Here is a 23441-nt window from a genome sequence, read left to right as displayed (position 1 = left end):
ACACATGCCCTTACACTTCCTCCCTTACCACCATTCAGGGCCCCAAACAGTCCTTCCAGGTGAGGCAACACTTCACCTGTGAGTCGGCTGGGGTGATATACTGCGTCCGGTGCTCCCGATGTGGCCTTTTATATATTGGCGAGACCCGACGCAGACTGGGAGACCGCTTTGCTGAACATCTACGCTCTGTCCGCCAGAGAAAGCAGGATCCCCCAGTGGCCACACATTTTAATTCCACATCCCATTCCCATTCTGACATATCTATCCACGGCCTCCTCTACTGTAAAGATGAAGCCACACTCAGGTTGGAGGAACAACACCTTATATTCCGTCTGGGTAGCCTCCAACCTGATGGCATGAACATCGACTTCTCTAACTTCCAATAGGCCCCACCTCCCCCTCGTACCCCGTCTGTTACTTACTTTTATACACACATTCTTTCTCTCACTCTCCTTTTTCTCCCTCTGTCCCTCTGAATATACCCCTTGCCCATCCTCTGGGTTCCCCCCCCCATCTTTCTTCCCAGACCTCTTGTCCCATGATCCTCTTGTATCCCTTTTGCCTATCACCTGTCCAGCTCTTGGCTCCATCCCTCCCTGTCTTCTCCTATCATTTTGGATCTCCCTCTCCAACTTTCAAATCCCTTACTCACTCTTCCTTCAGTTAGTCCTGACGAAGGGTCTCGGCCTGAAACGTCGACTGTACCTCTTCCTAGAGATGCTGCCTGGCCTGCTGCGTTCACCAGCAACTTTGATGTGTGTTGCTTGAATTTCCAGTATCTGCAGAATTCCTGTTGTTTCCAATATATGCTGCTCTGTTACTAAAACTTCATTGATTGGTCAGACTGATGACCTATGAACTGGTGCTTGTATGATTAACCTTGGGCATTTCACTAATGAAGTTAATTCCCATCACTTAGCCTCAACTGATTGCTTGTGAAAGCCAATCCCTCACCAGCATGATGGCATGAACATTGAATTTTCTAATTTCCTGAAATTTCTCCCCCTCCTTCTCTCTTTTCTCATTCCAGTTACCCTCTCACCCCTTCTCTTCTCACCTGCCCTTCACTCCGTTTCCTCACCTCCTTCCTATTCTTCCATGGCCCACTGTCCTTTTCTACTCGATTCCTCCTTTTTCTTCAGCCGTTCACCTCTTCCAGTTATCCCCTCCCAGCTTCTCACACAATCCCCTCTCCCTCACCTACCCACCTATCTTTCCCCTTACCTGGTCTCAGCTATCACCTGCCAGCGTACACTCCCCCTCCCCCCCCCACCCACCTTGTTTGTCTGGCTTCTGCCCCCTTTCTTTCCAGTCCTGATGAAAGGTCTTGGGCTGAAATGCTAACTATTTATTTTACTCCATAGATGCTGCCTGACTTGCTGAGTTCCTCTAGGATTTTGCGTGTGCCCTTCAACACCCAGTTGGCAGTGGAATCTCCAATCACTTCCATAAGAATATAGTGATTCAATTCTGCCAAGATGAATGGCTAAATGGTGAGAAGTCTCTAGCTGGAATAAGAGCTCCCAACCTTTTTTATGCGAAGGACTCCTACCATTAACCAAGGCGTTTGTGGACCCCAGGTTGGGAACAACTGAGCAAGTCTTCTCACCATTTGCTTGTTAAACTGGCTGAGACCACCAACCTTGTATGGATTGAGCGCACGCACACGCACACACAAGTACGTTCTGGAAATGAGGGAATCAAAATATAGCAAAAAGGTAGAAGACCAGCACTGATCTCCTTAAGTGTTGGAACTAGTTCTAACGGATGAATGACTCAGTTTATTCCCATTTCTTACATTATATCTAACTGTGTACCTAATTATCTGTGAGAATGGCAGGCAGCTTGCCTACTATTAACAATACAAACGAAATTACACTCTCACCACAAAGCTTTCCTCAAAGGAAAGTGACGAGTGTTGTGCAGTTTCACCCTTGACTGCAGAAGACCAGCTGAACACTTGCATAGTGCATTGCACATGAAAGGAAGGGGAATACATGAAACACAGTGAGCAGTGGGCACAAACTTAAGAGGGTAACTAGTGACTGCTATGACTCTGAATTTAGATAGAAAGCAGGATTAGCTTTATTTGTCACATGCTTATTGAAACATACGTTCGCGTCAACAATCAACACAGTTCTCATTTGTGCTGGGAGCAGCCACAAGTATCGCCATGCTTCCAGCACCAGCATAGCATGCCCATAATTTAATAACCCCGTGCTAATCTGTTCATCTTTGGAATACGAGAGGAAAGTGGGGCAGTCAGAAAAAGCCCAGAATGGGGAGAACATACAAACTCCTTATAGACAGTGGCAAGAATTGCTGACACTAAAGTGTTACGCTAACCACTACACCATCGCGTCCCCATTAAAATGCCCTGTGGAATAAATCCAAGCACAGAGCAGCAAACTCACATACAACTCCTTTACTCAAACCCACACTGGTAAGTGATCTATCACAGACCAAAAGGGCCGAGATGGCCTGTTTCCATACTGTAATTGTTATATGGTTATATGTCATATCTTGATCAGAATACATCCTCTTTCAAAAATCAATTAGGCCAAACAAGGAAGTCTAAGCTGCTAACTGCTGATAACGTAGTGTAACATTAAACTCACTGCAATCCAACATTAAGACTCAAAATCCAGGTGAAAAGAAGACCTGTAAACACACAAAACTACTCTTTTGAAAAGCAGCCATAAGCATTCCTTCAATGGGTAAACAATTATGAGTGTAATGAAAGAGAATTTGGCTAGTAGGCCCAATACCATCAGTGAGGCAGTTCCTGTAATGCAGGCCTGAATCAAAAGTGCTTGTCAAGTTAACCTGGAGTGCTAACATCCTTGACTATAGGAGCAAAAAAACTTTCACAAATCTGTAATAAGCTGATATGCTTGATCTGATCATTGTTACCTAATGAAAGCCAACAAAGAAAATCCACATCACCTTGACAACTGCAGGTAACATTGCGTGTTGTTGAAACTCATATCACCATCTTTCAAGGTGCCATAAATAATTCTCTTTCAATTTTGAAGCATGCAGCCAAATCAAAATATTCCTACAAGTTCATGAATCAGGAGCAGCAGTAGGTAGTTTGTCTTTTGAGAGATACTTGTCAGGGGTTTACATGGGATAAATGCAAGTAGGCTTTTTGCACTGTTGGGTGAGACTGGAACTAGAGGTCATAGGTTAAGGGTGAAAGGTGAAATGTTTAAGGGGAACTTTTTCCATTCAAGCGCTGCGAGTGTGGAATGAGCTGTCCGCAGAAGTGATGAAGGTGGTTGTGATTTCAACATTTAAGAGAAGTTTGGATAAATACATAGATAGGAGGAGGCTATGGTCCAGGTGCTGGTTGATGAGACTAGGCACAGACTAGATGGGCCAAAAAGCCAGGTTCTGTGCTCTAGTCCTTTATAACTATGACCCCTCCAGCCTCCTCCAATACTTCATAGATCATAGCAGAGCTGACTGCAGCCTCAACTCTGCATGCACCCTCCCTACACCAAATGATTGTTCACCCTATAATTTATCAAAAATCAATCTACCCATGCCTCAAAATATGCAGACTTGGCTTCCTTTCCCTTTTGAGGAATAGATTTCTGAAGACTTACCACCCACAGAAACAAAAAAAATGCTTCATTATCTTAAATAAGTGACCAATTATTTTTAAACAGTAGGCCCTATTTATAGGTTCTCCCACCAGAAGAAGCACACCCTCTACATCCACATCCATCAAGATTTTCATGTTTCAGTCATCCTCTCTCACTCTGTTAAATTGCAGCAGATACAAGTCAAGCCTGTCCAAGTTTTCCGCATAAGGCAACCTACTGGTTCAATTTATTGAACTCACAGACCATGCAATTCTGAGACTCGAAGATCTAAAATTGATTTATGAAGCATGTAAATAATGGCGGTGTCTTAAATAAAATTGCTTTGCCAAAGGCACAATTAGCAGAGGCAGTTAGAGACCTGGATAACAAAACCGACAGGCACAGGTTCTAAAAAAAATCCAAGGGGCAAGGTTTCAGCAACGACAGAAAAGAGTCTATGGAGAGAGTGCAGGGAGTGGAACTGCACAGATGTCCTTAAATGGAATTCAGTGTGGACTCGATGGAAGTACTTATCCAACCTATTCTGCAATCAGAGACTTCAGTGGCAATTTTTCTGTTTCTTTCTCGCTTACCACAAAGGAACAAAAACAATGCTGGTTTCACTGTTTGCAACGGCAACTTAGGACACATCTTCCAATAACTTTTCTGTTGATACAATGGCTCTGGCAAGATATCACTGCAGCTAAAATCAAAGATCAGATGGGCTTGTAATTCACATTACATCTACTAACGTTAATGGACAGGGCATCAAACAAAAGTAAAGCAAGTACAAATTCTAGTATATTTCATATTAAACCCATTCATTGGTTTGCTATTACTTAGTCCTAGTGAGGATTATCACTTAAAGGTAAATGAGAAAATTTTAATCAGTTTATTATCACTGACCTATGATATGAGATTTGTTGTTATACGGCAACAGTACAGTGCAAAGCCATATAATTACTATGGATTACAAAAATAATTCATGCAAAAATAAAGGAATAACGAGGCAGTGCTCATGGATCATTCAGAAATCTTATTACAGAAGGGAAGAAGGTGTTCCTAAAACAGAGTATGGATCTTCAGGCGCCTGTACCTCCTTTCTGATGATAGCAATGAGAAGAGGGTTTGGGTCCTTAGTGATGGATGCTGGCCTCTTGAAGATGTCTGGGATGGTGGGAAGGGTTAGCCCGTGATGGAGATGGCCGAGTCGAAGGTCTTGTGATCCTGTGCACTGGAGCCTCCATACCGGGCTACCACGCAACCAATCAGAATCACCTTCACTCCTGCATCATCTACAGAAATCTGCGAGTCGACGGTGACAAGACACACCACATCACCTCAAACTCCTAACAAAAGCAGAGCCACTGGCATACTTCTTTATTTCTCAATGTGTTGCTCCTCTGAGACAGGTGGACGGATGCCCGGCTCACCCTTTCCAACGCTGCGTGTGCTCCCGACTTCCCCTTCCCGAAGTCCGCAATCAATTACTTCGTCTTGCTGACTTTTGAGTGTGAGGTTTCTGCTTGTAGTACTATTTACAACTCGCAATGAAACGTCCCCTTTACGGATTTGATAATAATAAACTAAGAAATGTATCACCAACTTTCAAAGATACCCGAACACCAGGGCTAGCGTTCTTTTTTGTTTACATTTTAACAGGAATAGATATAAGGTGACATACAAGTCTTGTGGATGGTTAGGTTAAGTAGAGGAGTTCTTTCTCGAAAGATACAGGCACGATTGGCCAGATATGTTCCTTTCCCGTCGTAAATTCCCAGATCGGCTAAATTCAAATAATCATGAAGACTGCTGAGCACAGAGAAATATTTTTCCTCTGCGACGTTAATATGCTTTACTTCATAACGCAGTGTAAACTTTGCCTTGCAGTAAGGAGGTACAACATACTGTAAAATGAGGGTAACTAAGATACAAATTGAACGAATCGGGAACGGAGTGTAAACAGAATCAAATGCCTACCTTTGTTGAAAACAGCTGTTCAAACTAACCTTACAGCAGTCGAAAATACCAGAATTTCTTGACGAAAAGGTGCTAATTGTGGTTTTGCTATTTGATTAATCATCTAACAGCCACACACGTGTGCCTTCATCTACTCAACGAGGTGGAATGTGCAGGTCCCGGGAATATCAATCATTTCGCTTGGCAGCTCGACGTACGCACGCGCATTCCAGGCCAAGTTCCTGATGTATTTGGCTGCGGATCCCAAATCTACTCACACTCATACCGATCCTGCTCCTCCACCTCCACCCGCAGGCGCAGCGTTTACCTGGACAATGACCAGACGTTACAATCAGCTGCAGGACGTCACTTTTCCCACGCAGGCACTGACTGCGGTCCACCAGGGACGGGGTGAACGAGCCGGGGAGCTGCTTATGACGAGCCGTTGCAACGCATCTTAAAAGATGCAATTCGTTCTTTTTATATTACAAGTTGCAAAGTTGTTAACTTTTCAAGCCAGGTAGCATCTCTAGGAAGAGGTACAGTTGATGTTTCAGGCCGAGACCCTTCGTCAGGACTAACTGAAGGAAGATTGAGTAAGGGATTTGAAAGTTGGAGGGGGAGATCCAAAATGATAGGAGAAGACAGGAGGGGGAGGGATGGAGCCAAGAGCTGGACAGGTGATTGGCAAAAGGGATATGAAAGGATCATGGGACAGGAGGTCCAGGAAGAAAGACAGGGGTGGGGGACCCAGAGGGTGGGCAAGAGGTATATTCAGAGGGACAGAGGGAGAAAAAGGAGAGTGAGAGAAAGAATGTGTGTATAAAAATAAGTAACAGATGGGGTACGAGGGGGAGGTGGGGCCTAGCGGAAGTTAGAGAAGTCGATGTTCATACCATCAGGTTGGAGGCTACCCAGACGGAATATAAGGTGTTGTTCCTCCAACCTGAGTGTGGCTTCATCTTTACAGTAGAGGAGGCCGTGGATAGACATGTCAGAATGGGAATGGGATGTGGAATTAAAATGTGTGGCTACTGGGAGATCCTGCTTTCTCTGGCAGACAGAGCTTAGGTGTTCAGCAAAGTGGCCTCCCAGTCTGTGTCGGGTCTCGCCAATATATAGCAGGCCACATCGGGAGCACCGGATACAGTATATCACCCCGGTCGACTCACAGGTGAAGTGTTGCCTCACCTGGAAGGACTGTTTGGGGCCCTGAATGGTGGTAAGGGAGGAAGCGTAAGGGCATGTGTAGCACTTGTTCCGCTTACAAGGATAAGTGCCAGGAGGGAGATCAGTGGGGAGGGATGGGGGGGACGAATGGACAAGGGAGTCGCGTAGGGAGCGATCCCTGCGGAAAGTGGGGGGGGGGAGGGAAAGATGTGCTTAGTGGTGGGATCCCGTTGGAGGTGGCGGAAGTTACAGAGAATAATATGTTGGACCCGGAGGCTGGTGGGGTGGTAGGTGAGGACCAGGGGAACCCTATTGCTAGTGGGGTGGCGGGAGGATGGAGTGAGAGCAGATGTACGTGAAATGCGGGAGATGCGTTTGAGAGCAGAGTTGATAGTGTCTATTCACGGCCTCCTCCACTGTAAAGATGAAGCCACACTCAGGTTGGAGGAACAACACCTTAAATTCTGTCTGGGTAGCCTCCAACCTGATGGCATGAACATCGACTTCTCTAACTTCCACTAATGCCCCACCTCCCCCTCGTACCCCATCCGTTATTTATTTTTATACACACATTCTTTCTCTCTCTCCTTTTTCTCCTTCTGTCCCTCTGACTATACCCCTTGCCCATCCTCTGGGTCCCCCCCCCACTTGTCTTTCTCCCCGGACCTCCTGTCCCATGATCCTCTCATATCCCCTTTGCCAATCACCTGTCCAGCTCTTGGCTCCGTCCCTCCCCCTCCTGTCTTCTCCTATCATTTTGGATCTCCCCCTCCCCCTCCCACTTTCAAATCTCTTACTAGCTCTTCCTTCAGTTAGTCCTGACGAAGGGTCTCAGCCTGAAACGTCAACTGTACCTCTTCCTAGAGATGCTGCCTGGCCTGCTGCGTTCACCAGCAACTTTGATGTGTGTTGCTTGAATTTCCAGCATCTGCAGAATTCCTGTTGTTTGCGTTGTTAACTTTTCCTTGTTTTTAAAAAAACATTTCTGTATTTACTTTGGTGTTTTTTTTCCAACTTCTACTTATAAAATCTGTAGATCTTTGGAGATTTTAGTGTCGAACTAACTCCGTGGTGTATAATTCCCATGCAGCATTGAAGCAAATATTCAAGGACTGTTTGGTTTGAATGAGATGTTAATAAACTGAGGAACATAGGAAGAAAAGGGTATACTCACCAAGACAATTCAAGTTTGCTTTGCCATTCGTTAAAAGGTGAGGAAGAATTTCTTCTCTTCCGAAGTCGTGATTGTGGACTTCACTACCTTAGAGAGCTGCTTAGATCATAAGATATAGGAGCAGAATTAAGTCATTGGGCCCATCGGGTTTGCTCTGCCATTCCATAATAGCTGATTTATTATCCCTCTCAATCCCTTTCTCTGGCCTGCTTCCCATAATCTTTGATGCCCTGATGAATCAAGAACCTATTATCCTTTACTTTAAATATACTCAATGACTTGGCCTCTATGACCATGGCAATGAATTCTGCAGATTCATCACTCTGACTAAAGAAATTTCTTCTCATCTTAGTTGGAGATAGATGTCCCTCTATTCTGTGACTATGCCCTCTATTCCTAGACTTGCCCACTATAGTAAACATCCTCTCCGTATCCACTCTGTCTAGGGCTTTGAATCGCAAACAACAGGAATTCTGCAGATGCTGGAAATTCAAGCAACACACATCAAAGTTGCTGGTGAACGCAGGCCAGGAGTCCTGACGAAGGGTCTCGGCCTGAAACGTCGACTGCACCTCTTCCTAGAGATGCTACCTGGCCTGCTGCGTTCACCAGCAACTTTGATGTGTGTTCCTAGGGCTTTGAATATTCAGTAGGTTTCAATGAGATCCCCCTCATTCTTCTAAACTCCAGCAAGTACAGGCTCAGAACCATCAAACACTCTTCATACGTTAACTCTTCATTCCTGAATTATTCTTGTGAATCTCGTCTGGACTCTCTCCATTGCGAGCACATTTTAGAGCACAAGGCGCCCAAAACTGCTCACAATATTCTAAGCGGAGTCTGATCAATGCCTTATAAAGCCTCAGCATCACATCCTTGCTCTTATATTCTAGTCCTCTTGAAATCAAATTGCATTTGCCTTCCTCACTACTGACTCTACCTGCATGTTAACCTTTAAGTAATCCTTCAAAGGACTCTAAGAGGACTAAGAAATAAGGTGGAATCATTCAATAAATTGAAGGCAGTGATTGATAGTCATTTAACCTACAGGACAATCGGAGGAAATAAGGAGAGAGAACAAAGTCATGTTGAATCTGAGGTTGTAATGGGGCAGACTTGAGGGGCCACAAGGCCTACTCCTGTTCCTAAAGATCATTACAGATCCTCACAGATCCTCCTCCACCTGAGGTCCTTATCCCTTGATTCCTTTTGAGTCCTATTGTTCTTAAGAATAGAATAAAACCATAAACAGGAGAGATTCTGCAGATGCTGGAAATCTTGAGTAACACACATACAAAATGCTGCAGGAACTGTTGATTGTTTTCTGTGGGGGGAAGACCTGCTATAAGTTTATAAAATTATCAGATGCATCAATAGGGTAGAGTTTTATTTCGCCCAGCATGGAAATGTCTGGTAGATTTAAGCTTAATGGGGGGAAATTTAGAAGGGATGTGTGAGGCAAGTTTTTTTTAAAACACAGAATAGAAGATGCTTGGACCACTTTTCTGAAGGTGAGGAGAAGAGTGATATTAGAAGCCAATATGTTAGTGACACCTAATTGCCATTCTTCAGAACTCACAAAACTGGAGCAGAAGCAAGTCCAAGAGACAAGCACAGAATAAGAAAACCTATCTCCATTTGTATCTGTATGGACACCCGCAGCAAATATGTTTGCTTACAGCAAGCAAACAACAGATAATCTAACATATAATTTGACATCACAATCTCCTGTTGTAATTCATCTGAAAATGTTTTGGCTGTGTACACATCGTATCAATGGAGAAGAGTTAAAGTACTATTTACAAAGCACATTTCTTTTAATGCTGTTACTGAATAATGACCCTATATGTGGATTTATTTCAGGCAGGTCATCCAAAACTCTGAAACAGCTTGAATATCCGACCAATCCCCTTCGTCTAAGTAACATTTTGCATAATGACTCAGTAAGTTTATCCTGCCGATGCCTTATTTCTGCAAATTAGGAAAGTCCCTGACTGTTCCCTGTAACTGTTAGTTAACTTTAACCAGGGTGGTAAGTTATTTCACAGTTTGAATCCAGTTTGCCATGATGTTTTGATGCTATAGTAAGTTTAAAGGGAAGTTCTCATCCCTCATCAATCATTGTTTATTATAAAGGACTTCCCAAACACTGACTCACAATAAGTGAGATGAATGAGCGCTTGGCTCCATCCACCAAAAGCGGACCTTCCCGGTAGCCGGACATCTTAATACCCATACCGACATGTTGGTTCTTGGCCTCCTCTTGTGCCACGAAGGGGCCCCCTTCACGGTGGAGGAGCAATTCCTTATATTCTATCTGGGTAGCCTCCAACCTGATGGCATGAATATCGATTTCTCCTTCTGGTAAAAAAATTCCCTCCCCCTCCCCTCTTCGTCTATTGCCCACTCCGGCCTCTTACCTCTTCTCACCTGCCTGTCACCTCCCACTGGGTCCCCTCCTCCTTCCCTTTCTCCTATTGTCCATTCTCCTCTGCTATCAGATTCCTTCCTCTCCAGCCCTTTACCTTTCCTACCACACCTGGCTTCACCTATCACCTTCCAGCTGTCCCTCTTCTCCTCCCCCCTCCTTTTTATTCTGGCATCTTCCTCCTTCCTTTCGGGTCCTGAAGATTGGTCTCAGAGTGAATGTCGACTGTTCGTTTCCATGAATGCTGCCTGACCTGCTGAGTTCCTCCAGCATTTTGCGTGTGTTACTCACAATATGTTGCCCTGCCCACTTAATCATTCTCTTTTTCATCCTTTGAGAGGCACCATAAAAACACCTGTTTGTCTTGCAATGAAAGGAGCTGTAATCTGTTGCCTCTCATCACTGCAGTACTGAATTGAATTACCCGGAAATCAAGGAAGATTGGGTGGGAAATTAATTTTGTTTTCTTATGGAGAGTATAAGCTCTAATAATGAACAGAATGAGGAAAATATTGTTTTCTCTAGTCATTAACAACAAAAATGTTAAAATAAGTCATTTTTAAATGAGAAAAGATAAATAATTTACAGTTGCTGAGCACTGAATTTGCCTGCAACGTCGAAGATTAGAAGGAAAGATAATGAACAGCGATCCCAAGCAAGTGCATCTAAACAATCATTGGTTGAGGACTAGAACAAGTGTGAAATACAAGGTCACTCATAGTAAAAAACCCTTAGTGTCTGGTCCAAATGGTAATTTCAAGTTACCCACTCTCCTTAACTTCTTCCACCAGCCCACCCAGAGTCTCTCACATTTTGTTCACCTTTTCCATCTGAATCCTTCATTTTCTAGGCACATTATCCTCCCCTATCTGGTTCCCCATCCGTCACCCACATACCTACCTTACCTTGCTTTCTTCTATCCTGGCTCGCCTTTCCCAATTGGTTCCATCTTTCCATAATCCCTGTCTTTCCTGGTTCCACTTACTACCTACCAACCACTGCCTTTACCCTTCTCCCTCCCCCCCCACCTCCAACCCGCCCAGCTCTGTCTGCCTAAAAAAACTTTTTTTCTTCCCCTTCTCATGTTCCACCGTACAGCTTCTATCTCAGTACTCCCCCTCCACCCCTCCCGCACCTGGCTCTATCTTCCCATCATCTCTTCATTTGGTTCAACTTATCTCCAACCATCCTCCTTCTCACTGCTTCTTTTCACTTCTATACATTGGCTCTCTTCCCTTCACACTCTCAATGTCACAACCACGGATGCTGCTGTAGGGTCCATGCACCCATTGGGGGGGGGGGGCAGGCTGCACAACAGGTTTGATAATTGCACTCATGAGGATGCATGTTCCAGCTAATTAGTGTTCCATTACAGTGGTATTTAACTCTCTTCTTTTCGTTCTAGTCTTGTCGAGACTTGACCAAAAGCACAGCAACATTCACGCTCCCTGCTACCCTCATCCTTGTCCAGGAAAGAAGACTACCATTTCAACTGATGCTGTCAAAGGAGGGATATTCATTTAGTATTAGTTATTGTTTCCAGCCGCAGTGTTGAGTTAACAGCCCTGTTGGATAGCATTCATTGTTTTCCTTTTCCTTTAAATCCTGCACAGTTCTCATTAGTCGGTGAACTGTTGACCTTCTTCAGTGCCCCTGTTTCCGCACGGGCCATATCCAAACGTTTTGACCCTCAGTCCTGACATAGGGTTTCGACCTAAACTGTTAGCCATCCATTTGCCTCCTCAGCTGCTCCCTGATCCACTAAATTCTTCCAGTAGTTTATATTTTTCTCCATAATTCAGCATCTGTAGAATCTTGTGTCTCTAGTGTAAAGGTGTTCATTTATGATTCCTCATAAATTTTCTACACTTAATCAGATTGCAGTTAGGAAAAAATCTGCTTGTGATGCAAGTTTACTGTGAATAACTCTCTTTTTAATACAGAATCATGGAATGATATGACACAAAAAAATGATTGAGAAAAGAATTTCTCTGCTAGATAGCTCCCTATTTACAATTAGTTTCTCTATTTTCCTTTCTACCCAATACCATTTTAATTTTGCTTCCAGGCTTCCAGCTTAAAGCCCACCAGTGTTCAAAATCCAGCCTAGTTCTTCTTTTATGTTATTCTTTCAGATTTCCTTATCTTTGATGCATTTAGAGGTGTAGTCACCGCAGGTAAAATCAGCAATTATTGTCTTAATTCCCGCCCCCAATTTGAACAGCTGTTAACAAGCAACCACACTACAGCAGAGATGAAGATGATTTCTGCAGATCTTATTAAGTGTGGCAAATTTCATTTCCCAAAGAACATTAATGGGTTTTGAGAACAAGTTAGTTTCAAGATCACGATTATTCCTCATACTTAGATTATATTTAATCAGTTAATGTTTTAAAAAGCATTTGTCAAGGTGAAATTTGTCTCCCAATCATCATCCAGGTCTCTACATTATAGTACAGCAAATTAAATTTTACCAAAAATGTTTCTGTCCCCTCTTTGAAGATATTACTGAATCTGATTCAAACTGATTTTCAGGTTGTGCATCATTTCAAGTTATAAAGCTCTCATGTTGCCTTCAGTTCTTTGACAATCAGTTTAAAAACCTTTGTGGTCTGGTTAATACATATCTGGTTAACACATAGAAAGAAGCAATTTGGCCCATCAAGTCTATGCTGACATGCAGAGCAATTCCATTCTGCCACTAATTGTCCCTGCAATCTATTCTCCCTATATTTCCCTTCCCCTCCAGATTCCACTACTCACCTGCACACGGGAGAAACATACTGGGACTATCCTAACAACCCACAAACCTTTGGGACACTGAGGGAAACCGGTGGGGTGGGGTGAGGTTTCACTGCTGCGGGATTGAGAAGATTAGCGCTCCCTTCCATCTTTTCATTCTGTGTGAGATGGGCAAGGAAATGAGGAGAAAGTCCAAGATGAAATATGGGTTGATGGATTTCCCTTACGAGCTTTCCAAGGATAACAAAGGGAATTCTACAGCTCTGTTTAGTGACATATTTGAGAATCTTCAGTCCCCTCAGTCTATCCGACTTCCAGTACTGAAGAAGATTCGTGGCCCAAAACATTGACTGTTTATTCATTTCCATAGATGTTGCCTCACCTGCTGAGTTCCTCCAGCACTTTGTGTGTGTAACCTTTAGAGTATTTCTGTTGGTCACATTACCCAGCTTATTTTTCCCTTCAACTTGTAATCTCTCAAATCCCCATCAACCTTCCCTCAATTCGCATGCCAGTCACCCACACTTGGGTCATTTTCAGAAGCTAATTAATCTAACAACCCAATAAATAAAAATCTGTAGTTGCTGTAAATCAAGAATAAACATCAAAAGTTGTAGAAACCTTCTTTTCCCCCCTTTTGCAGGACGAGCAGAGATTTGGACCTGAAACAGTAATTATTTTACTTTACTCACATGCCAAGTGTTTCCAGTGTTTTCTGTTTTTAACCCTAATAATCAGCACATACTGTGGATGTACTGGGACAAAACTAGGAAACTTGGGAGTAAACCAAAGCTGTCACAGAGACATCATCATCTGCATACACACGGAAAACTGGAGGGCAGGATTTAATGGGTTTTTTGTCCATGAAGTGCAGAATTTTACATTGATGTTTCACTCTAGGTTAAAAACAAACTTTGACAATGATGAATTTCCAAGAGACATGATTGATTCATGGAACTTGAGGTTACTTAGAACTACCAAAGTCAGCTGAAAAAGAACTATATCAGCAAAGAAAAACTTTAAATTAAATTGCTCAATTTTAAATTTAATCCACAAAATTCACCACCTTGTACTCTCTTTGCACACTGTTACTGCAAAACACAAAATTTTCCATCATTTATGTGAATGACAAGATATCTGATTCTGATTCACTTGAAACATCTTTATTATTTAACCATTTTAATTAACATTTTTATTTTGAACATCCAACAATAGGAGGGGGTTATTGACCCGGGACATTGGCTCTGTTTCTTTCTTCACTGATGCTGTGTTATAAGCTGCACGCTCACAGCATTTCCAGTTTTTGTTTCAGATATCCAAAACCTGCAGAATTCTACTTTGTCATACCTGTCTAGCTCTGATGCGAGGCTATCCATTCATAACATTAACTGCGCTTTTATTTCTGTCCACACGTGCTGTCTGATATGTTGGACTTTTTTTTTATTAAGTGCAATCGTGAACAATAGCCAGATCAGAAATGCTGATCAAGTCATCTAGTTCCCAAAGAGGACTCCGATAGGCCAATCAGATGGTTCACTGCTGCTCAGTGACAGAACACAAAAAAAATCATATGTACAGTTAAAAAACATTTTAAAAAATAGTAGAAATACCAGAGTCATGATGATCATGAAGAAGTCTGCTGGAGAGAGACATTTATACACATGCTGTCCTCCATAATTCAAAGAGATTGAAGGATAAGGTTGCAGGGTGACAAAATGTGGCAGGAGCACTTTGAACTAAAAACTAATCCCTACCGGGAGAAAACAGCACCTGTTCTCCAGCAGTTTAAGGACTAAGTCCAGCCGGAACATAACTCACGAGTGCTCTTGAAAGTCAGGTATTAACCCTACCTACCAACAACCAAGCATTGCCATCCTGGTCCCCTTCATGATAGCTTATGAAGAAGCCTGTGACTTCCCTCCCAGAGATGATAGGTGTTTGTGCACTCCATTCTTGAAGGCTTGGACCCCATTGTCACAGATGTTTCCAACCACATCTGGAAGGTTGTTCCAAATTCTGATAGCACAGTGAAGGAAGCTTCTATCCAGTGTGTAGGTTCTCGCATCAGGCATGGAAATGACATGAGCTTGATAAACTTGCTCATGTGGTGTGCCGTCTCTCATAAGATGAAGGCAGCATGGTGCGAAGGTCTGCAGGGCTGTGGCTGGTGTGCATTTTGTATAGCACAGTAGCTGCAGCAACCTGTCGTCTGTGGTGTAAACTACTGATGGCTAGCTTCTCACGAGCTGTGGCTTCATCTACACCTATAGTCCTGAGAACCTTTCTTTGAATGGAATCAACCTGGCTGAGGACACTCTGCGAGGCATTCATCCATGATAAGCAGGTATACACCATAATACTTCGTACCTGGGCTTTGTAAACCGTGGCTCTGCCCTCTTTGTCTAGTTTGGATTATATACTACTTTCCGCAGAGCTCCAAGCCTTTGTCCAGCCTTGTTTGAAATAGTGGAAAGGTGTTTATCCCACACCAACTTGCTATCAATATTAACACCAAGGATTACTAGCTCCTTCTTTAAATCCAGCTTGCAGTTCCCAAAATACAGGTTGGGGTTAGATGGATTCCTCTTCCTAGACATCACCATCGCCTTGCACTTAGTAGGTTCAAAGGCGACATTCCAGTCGTCTGCCCAGGCTTTCATCCTGTCAAGATCCCTATTCAGGCTTGCTGCCACTGTATTACTCTCTCCTGCTCTAATTGGTGCAAATAGTGTGGAGTCAGTGTACAGGTATAGCTCGTTACTGCATGCATCAACCAAGTCCTCAATAAAGATGGGAAACAGAAGTGGCCCAAGTATTGAACCCTGTGGTACAGATGCATTGATGGTTGAAGAATCAGAAGACTGACCAGAGGTAACAATTTTGATGGTCCGTCCATGAAGGTAGCTCTGCAACCATCTAAGCAGCTTTCCAGAAATCCCTTTGGATCTCAGCTTAACACAGAGTCCATTATGCCAGACCTTATCAAATGCTCCTTTGATATCCAGGGCTACGACACACACTTCTCCACCTTTGTCTAAGAAGGTGTTCCATGTTTGAGATAAGGTGGTGAGGAGATCGGCTGTACTGTGATCAGGTTGAAATTCATACTGCCTACTTGAAATTAAGTTGTTACGGAGTAGGTAGTTCTGAACTTGTTTGTGGACTGCTGCTTCCATTACCTTGCTGATGACACTGAGTAAGGATCAGTTCTGGAATCCTGCTTGCATACTGGTGTTACTGATGCTATTTTCCATTGTTCTGGGAACACACCACTTGAGAAGCATAGCTGGAAGAGGTGGCAGAGAGGACTTGCAAGTTCTGCACTGCATTCCTTTAAGACCCTAGTTGGAATCTGGTCAGGGCCAGATGCTTTATCAGGCTGAAGCTGTTGCATAATTTTCCTGATGTCTTTGGGTTTGAAGATGATTTTGTTCAGCAAGGTGGTAGTAAGCTGCTTGACATCTGGTGGCTGGTCATCAGCATTTGTGAGCCGACATTTATCTGCAAAAGCCCGACAGAAAACATCGGCCTTATCCTTTGCTGTTGTATGTACAGACCCATTGTGCTCAATGACAGGGATGTCAGAGTGGCCTGTTCTTCCAGAGAGGGAGTTCACAACACTTTGAGTTTGATGTTATGGTTTCTTCTGGCCTGTCTCTCTGCTCGATTGTATGACTGCCTAGCCTGTGCAAACTTCTCCTTATTAGCAGGGGTGCTGCACTTCTTTAGATGGCAGTAGAGACGACATTTCTTCTTTGCTGTTCGTCTGCACTTGTCATCAAACCATACTTTATCGCCAGTCTTCTTAGTAACAATTTTGCTGGGAATGTGAATGTCCATGGCCTCACATATAACTTCTGTAAGCTTGGTGCAAGCCTTCTCAGGGTCCTTGTCTTTGCGAATGCTAGACCGGTCAGCTGATGAAAGATGACCACGCATATCCCAAAAGTTGGCTTTGTCATAACACCAAACTTTCCTCTTGTATGGCTGGTCACGGTAAACTGGAACATCCAACTTCACCAGCACGGGTTTACGGTCTGAAGAAACCATTTGAGCCATAGTTGTTGCATTAGCGGGTAGGTCCGTCATAACAAGATCAAGGATATACTACTCCCTTGTTGGGTCTGACACAATCTGCTGCAGACCAAGACTATCAGCTAGTTGTAGTGTGCGCTGGCCAGCATTGTCAGTTGTTCAGCTGCCCAGCCAGTCTTGGTGATGGATGTTAAGTCCCCTATAAGCATCACAGACTGTGCACTGAACTCTGTCAACTTGGGGAAGGTGTTACTGTCCAGGTATTCAAGGACATCACTGTTGGCACTAGTAGGTTGATAGACGGCACTAATTAGTAGTTTCTGTGATTGAAGAGCCACGGTAAACCACGAGTTCAAGGTCTTTCGGATCTCTCCTAGGGTTATGGTGTATTGCAATACCCTCCAAACAGTAAACAGCAATGCCACCTCCTGATGTTCCCTTCCGATCTCTGCAGCGACACATTGAGTAGCCAGGGATAGTTACTCCACCTGGGACTGATGAATTGAGGAATGCTTCAACAACAATAATGATGGAAGGTTTCTCTTCAGTGCACAGGTTGGCAAGTTCACCTATATTTGATTGGAGTCCACGTATGTTTACCTCTATGACTCACAGTTCCTTATCACGTAGTCGATGGGTAGGCGTGGGTTGTTTCCGTTTAGATCTGTCCATTCAAGGCTTAGATTTATAATCCGTAGCAAGTACATAGAACAGGCACAAGGTTCGCTAGCCCCATACCCCAGAAACACACCTGAGCAGTGCGGCGGAGGTATGTGCTATGCATGACCTGATCTGAAAGCATCATGTTGACTCATAACAGATCGTGTTCACAGTGCAACAGCTTAGTCAAGAATGGGGTGATCAGCACTGATGGACAAATTATACCTCCACTACCCCATTTTTCACAATTCTATTTTGTTTTATATTTCCAGCAACCATTATGTTCTTTCTGTTCAAACCCATCTTGTGGAATGAATGAAACAGCTGATATAGTGTCCAATTCCATTTTAATTAATTTGCCGTTCACTTCTGTGGTAAGTCTTATTGCTTGTCTATTGTTAGATTTCATTTGTAAATCTCAAGAGCATCCAGTCCTGTGTCAGACTCATCATTATCAGACTTTTCATCAACAGTATGCAGATTAGTGCTCTTTTTGAAACTGTAACTTAATTTTTTAATTTTTTTTTCTCATCGCTCTGCAGTCCATTTATTTTCATCTGCCAACAAGCTCTTTGTGTCCTACTTTGTTGCATTTTCTGCAAGTTTCGCTTTTAAATCTGCATTGGTCTGGTGAATGTGAGCCCCTGCCACAATGATAGCACAATGTGTTCGGCAGGCAGGTTTCTGTTTCAACATTCCAATTTTGTTCATGCTCACTTTCATTCTAGACTGAAACTCTTTTTTTCAACTGCTCTTTTAAATGTGTTATGCTACAGTTAGGCACAATTTTCGAATGCTTTCTTGTAAGATTCCACAAAGTAAATAGCCTCTCAGTACATTATTAAGTCCATTACCGAACTGACAATGCTCAGACAAACTTTTAAATTCAGCCATGTACACTAAAATGGACTTGTCTTCCTTTTGATTTTGCTTATGAAATCTAAAGCTGTTCTGCAACCAACAAAGGTTTCAGTTGTAAATGTTCCTGCATTACTTTCACAATATCAGCAAAGCTCATTTCGGCTGGTTTGGTTGGATCAGTTATTTTTTAAGCAGCCTTTAAACCCAATGCACTCAGCAAAAGTAGAATGCATTTCTCATTGGCTATTTCATTTGCTTCTGAAAGCTATTCAATTAGCTCAGCATACATGAGTCAGTTGCCCATTGAACAATCAAACGTGTCAATTTTTCCAATGTAGCCAGACATTTCTGCTCTTTCTTTTATGATTATTATCATCCAATACTCATGTTTATGAACCTGTGATTTCTTCTGTTTTCTGCCTTTTTCACTTGACAGTCTCTGTTTGTTTTTCTGAATGGACACGTGCTACACTGCTTTTCATTCCTTGACTGTTTCTCACTGAGCTTCTTTATAACTCAAGCATCTTGCTGTGCTTCAACAGATAGGTGGCTGTCTCGGTTTCATTTTTAAAATACCCTGTCACCACTGTTACGTTTTGTAAATCCGAAACATAAAACTAATTTAAAGGAAAAGATAGAGAGTCCAAAATGCTAGTCCAACTTAGTTTTTACTTTAAGTGAGGCGAACACGTATCACATGGTATTGTCATGACAGCTTGGTCATTTTGTCTTGGTCTGGGTGAGCTCTGAACTTGGCCACCGCTAACTGGGACGATAAAACCACTATTTGCAATAAACTTGAGGAATTCACCACTGAGATGCGTCGGCTTTTTGACCATCCAGAAAATCGAAGGGAGACAGCAGATTGGATACCTCGCCTACATCAAGGCTCGGGCACATTGCTGGATTACACTGTGGAATTCAGGACCCTTGCAGCAGGGTGCAGCTGGAATGTGAAAGCATTGCTGGCCCATTACCATCATGGCCTCTGGGAGCATGCAAAAGATGACATTTCTATCCTCCCAGGAAATGCACATGGACCTCAAAAGCCTTATCACTCTGGTCTCTGAATTGACAAGTGTCTTATGGAATGACCCTCCAGATCATCAGCCAGAATCTCATTTCCATTCCCAGAACCATTTCAGACTGCAGGACCCTCATCTTCAATGCCTCCAGAACCCATGCAGTTAGGGAGAGTTCACTTAACCCCCAAGAGCGTGAGCATTGTTGGAGAAACGACTTGTGCACTTACTACTGAGGCACTAATCACCCACGCATCATATACCCACTACCTCTGGGAAAACTGCACCATCAGGTAGAGACAAGGGACCCTCTATCTGGTAAGTTCTCCCGTCCCCTCATTCCAGCACTATAGCCTGATTCACTCTCTCTGTCCTCCTCCACATCCCAAAGGCTCTACGTACAAAAGAGGCTCTAGTCTAGTGGATTCCCACACTGCAGGCAACTTTCCGGACCAGACTCTATGTGCAAAACATAGACTGCCTACCAGGCCTATCTGTCACCCCTTCTGCACCACATCCATTGACGGATGTCCATTTGGGTCTGGGATGCTCAGTGCAAGCACACGGCTTGAGCACATGAGCATTGGAGAGCACCGTGAGTCCATTCAGTTCCTCATTGACACAACCAACACTCCTCTCATTTTGGGTTACCCCTTGCTCTCCACTCATGACCCTCACTTTTCCTGCCACCTGGTTCACTGCTGAATTGGAGACCCACCTGCCTGCAATCCCAGCTGACCTCACCACGTAAATCTGTGGTGATGGAGGAAACACTTGACCTCACCAAACTCCCAAAGGAATACCACGACTTAGCCGTCACTTTCAGTAAAAGGGAGGCCTGCACCCTGCCACCTCACAGACCACATGACCATGTGACCAACTTCCTCCTGGACACCACCCCTCCTTGAGATACTTTTTTTTATAAGATTTGTACTTTTTAAGAAACTCGTGTATTTTTTACAGTATGTGGTGGTTCATCCCCACTCACTGGCAGAAAGTGGTATAGCAGCTAAACTAATGGTTTGCCACCTTTCTCATTTTCATTGGCTAAGTATTACCACATTATCTGTGTGATGTAATTATTTTAATTATGTAGCCTATTAACTTGTTTATCTTACCTAAGGAATTTCTTATCTAAGCAAGTGATGGATTTTTCAGAAGCACCATCTTGGCTTCTTGTTGTATCTTTCATCTTCGCATTCATTCTATCACTCAGTATCATTTTTCCGCTCTCTATTTAGTGTGCTGAGTATTTGTATGTTTGTTTGTACTCTAAAATAAACTGAAATCGTGGAATGAAGACTATTCGTCATTCCTGACTAAGGATCAGAAAATAAACAGAGATCCAACAGAAGAAAGATGGTGGTCTTCATCCCTGCATTGACTACCGTGGACTCGACAAATCACCATTAAGAACCATTACTCTCTCCCCTTGATGGACAGCAGATTCAAAACACTCCACAGGGCCTAGATCTTCATCAAATTTGATCTACAGAGCATGTACAACCTGATCTGTATCCACCAGAGGGATGATTGGAAGATACTGTTCGTAACACCCACTGGCAACTACAAATACTTGGTATTGCCTTTCGGACCTTCCAACAGTCCAGCCATCTTCCAAGTCTTCATCAATAAGATCCTCCGCGATCTTGACAGATATCTTCAAAGGCATGCATTTGTCTGCCTCAACAACACTTTCATCTTCTCCAAGGACCCCCAAGGCCACATCAGTCACATTCAGTCAGCCATTCAGCATCTTCTTGAAAATCGACTGCACTGCAAGTCAGAAAAATGCCAGTTCCACACCCAGGCATTTCCATAGTGGGTCACATCCTTTCACCCCAAAGCATAATCATGGACCCAGAGAAAGAGTGAATGGCCCTGACTGTACTCCCGTAACCAGCCGCAGTGCTTCTTATATTTCTCCAACTTCCACTGCCAGTTCATTAGAAACTGCAGCCAAATTGCTGCTCCTCTCACCTCCCTCACCATATCACCTACCTCGTGGATAACCACATCTGTTACTGTGGCCCTTGATTTCGAGGAGCTCAAGAGACACTTCACCGTTGCTCCCACTTCCACCATCCTAACCCTCTGGAGATTTTATGATAGAGATAGACACATCTGACGTGAGCACAGGGGCTATCCTCTCCCAGCAAGGACCCTTGTGCCTTCTCGTGCAAGTTCAACTCTACACAGTGTTGTTATGAGACAGGGAGCCACTCGCCATCAAATGGGCCTTGGAGGAATGGAGGCATTTGCTGAGGGGAAACACTGGATCCTTTCTGATCTGGACTGACTGCCAGAAACTCATATCGATTCAGCAGACCCAACAACTCAACATACATCTGGTTTGCTGGGAACACTTCTTCAAGCAATTCAACTTCACCATGTCCTACCCACTTCCAATAACACTAAGGTGGACGCCCTGTCATGATAGTTCAACCCAGCAGAAACAGAGATCAACCATCAGCCCATCATTCCATCCTCTCAGATCCTCACCCTGATAGTCTGGGACTTTATGAGCTAGATCCGCCAGGCTCTACAACATGAGCCTGCTTCAGTCAACACACCAGGCACGACCAGCGGCCATGTGTTTAGAGACATTCCAGTGGGCCCAATTCTAACCCCTCTCTAGCTGTCCAGGTGCACAACAGACTCCAGATTTTCTGTGACACTGGTACTGGTGGCCCACCAAGATCACACCTTTATGTCAGTTTATCACTGCCTGCCTTCAATGTGCCCAGTCCAATTCCTCCAACCAGCAGCCCTCTGGGCTCCTGTGGCCCTGCTGCCTCCTTGATGCCCTTGGTCCAATATTGGCATGGACTTCATAAGGGTTTGCCACCTTCAGATGGGGGCACTGTGGTCATGTGAGAGGTGGTCTGGTTCTCCAAAGCAGCCCGCTTCACTGCTCTTCCCAAAATTCTGACAGCCACTGGGATGGTGAACCTGGTTCTCCAACAAGTAGTTTGCCTCCACGGCTTCCCCCAGGACATAGTGTTGCACTGGGACCTACTATTCGTCTCCCACTTCTGGCAAGTTTTCTGCTTTCTCCTCTGCACCTCAATGAATCTGTCCTCTGGCTATCATCAGCAGACTACCGACAGTCAGAAACAATCAATTTGCAGGTGGAGAAGTTTCTGCAATGCTTCCCCGCCTCTAACCTTTCCACATGAGGCTGGCTGTTCATTGAGTGAACAAGGGTTGTGAATGAAACTGGTGCTGTCAGTTTTATCTTGAATCCATCGAGGAGTTCCACCGGAACTGTCCGGATCACCCTTGGCCATCAGTTTCCTGTTAGGCCAGTACAGGCTGGCACCTCCCAATCTCCACCCAGCTAACAGGAGTCACCTACCACTCATTTCCAACTCATCACCTGCAGCCTATTTAAACCCAACTCACATCCTCAATCCTTGTTTGCTCAACAAACCAGCCAGCCTCAACCAGTTACTCCTAGTATTCCATTACTTTGTTGCCTTGGTGTGTTTAGTATCTGTTCTCTCTTGTTTTGTGGCCTCTCATGGCTTATTATTTTGCAGTTTATTAGTAAAATTATCACTCACTGCTAATTTGTCCCTGCTGCTCTGCACTTGGGTCAAGCCTCCTCTACATTCCCTGACAGGCTTGGTGTACACAGCCATTTGTGGAAATGAGTTCCACTGAATCACTACTTCCGGTGAAAGAAATTCCTCCTCATCTCTGTTCTAAATGGGATGTCCTTCTACTCTGAGGCTGTGCCCTCTGGTACTAATCTCCCACTATTACTATCAGATTTATTGTTCCTAACATACGACACT

General features: G+C 43.8%; 1 protein-coding gene across 5 annotated transcripts in view; it reads right to left on the bottom strand.

The window, feature by feature from the left end:
- The window catches only part of LOC140194957 (long-chain-fatty-acid--CoA ligase ACSBG2-like), a 99541-nt gene extending 93471 nt beyond the window's left edge, over positions 1–6070 (bottom strand). For 2 of the 5 annotated variants that reach the window (XM_072252419.1, XM_072252418.1), the window contains exon 1: positions 5571–5833. The gene's annotated coding sequence lies outside the window, so the exon portion shown is untranslated. Of the gene's footprint in view, positions 1–4686; positions 4821–5570; positions 5834–5877 lie in introns of those variants that run through there. The other 3 variants (XM_072252423.1, XM_072252421.1, XM_072252422.1) reach the window with 3 other exon arrangements.
- Between the last annotated feature and the right edge of the window lie 17371 nt (positions 6071–23441).

Source organism: Mobula birostris, chromosome 3, assembly GCF_030028105.1.
Source record: "Mobula birostris isolate sMobBir1 chromosome 3, sMobBir1.hap1, whole genome shotgun sequence".
NCBI lineage: Eukaryota > Metazoa > Chordata > Chondrichthyes > Myliobatiformes > Myliobatidae > Mobula > Mobula birostris.
Note: the sequence above shows the minus strand (reverse complement) of the source record. Positions and strands in the feature narration are given on the sequence as shown.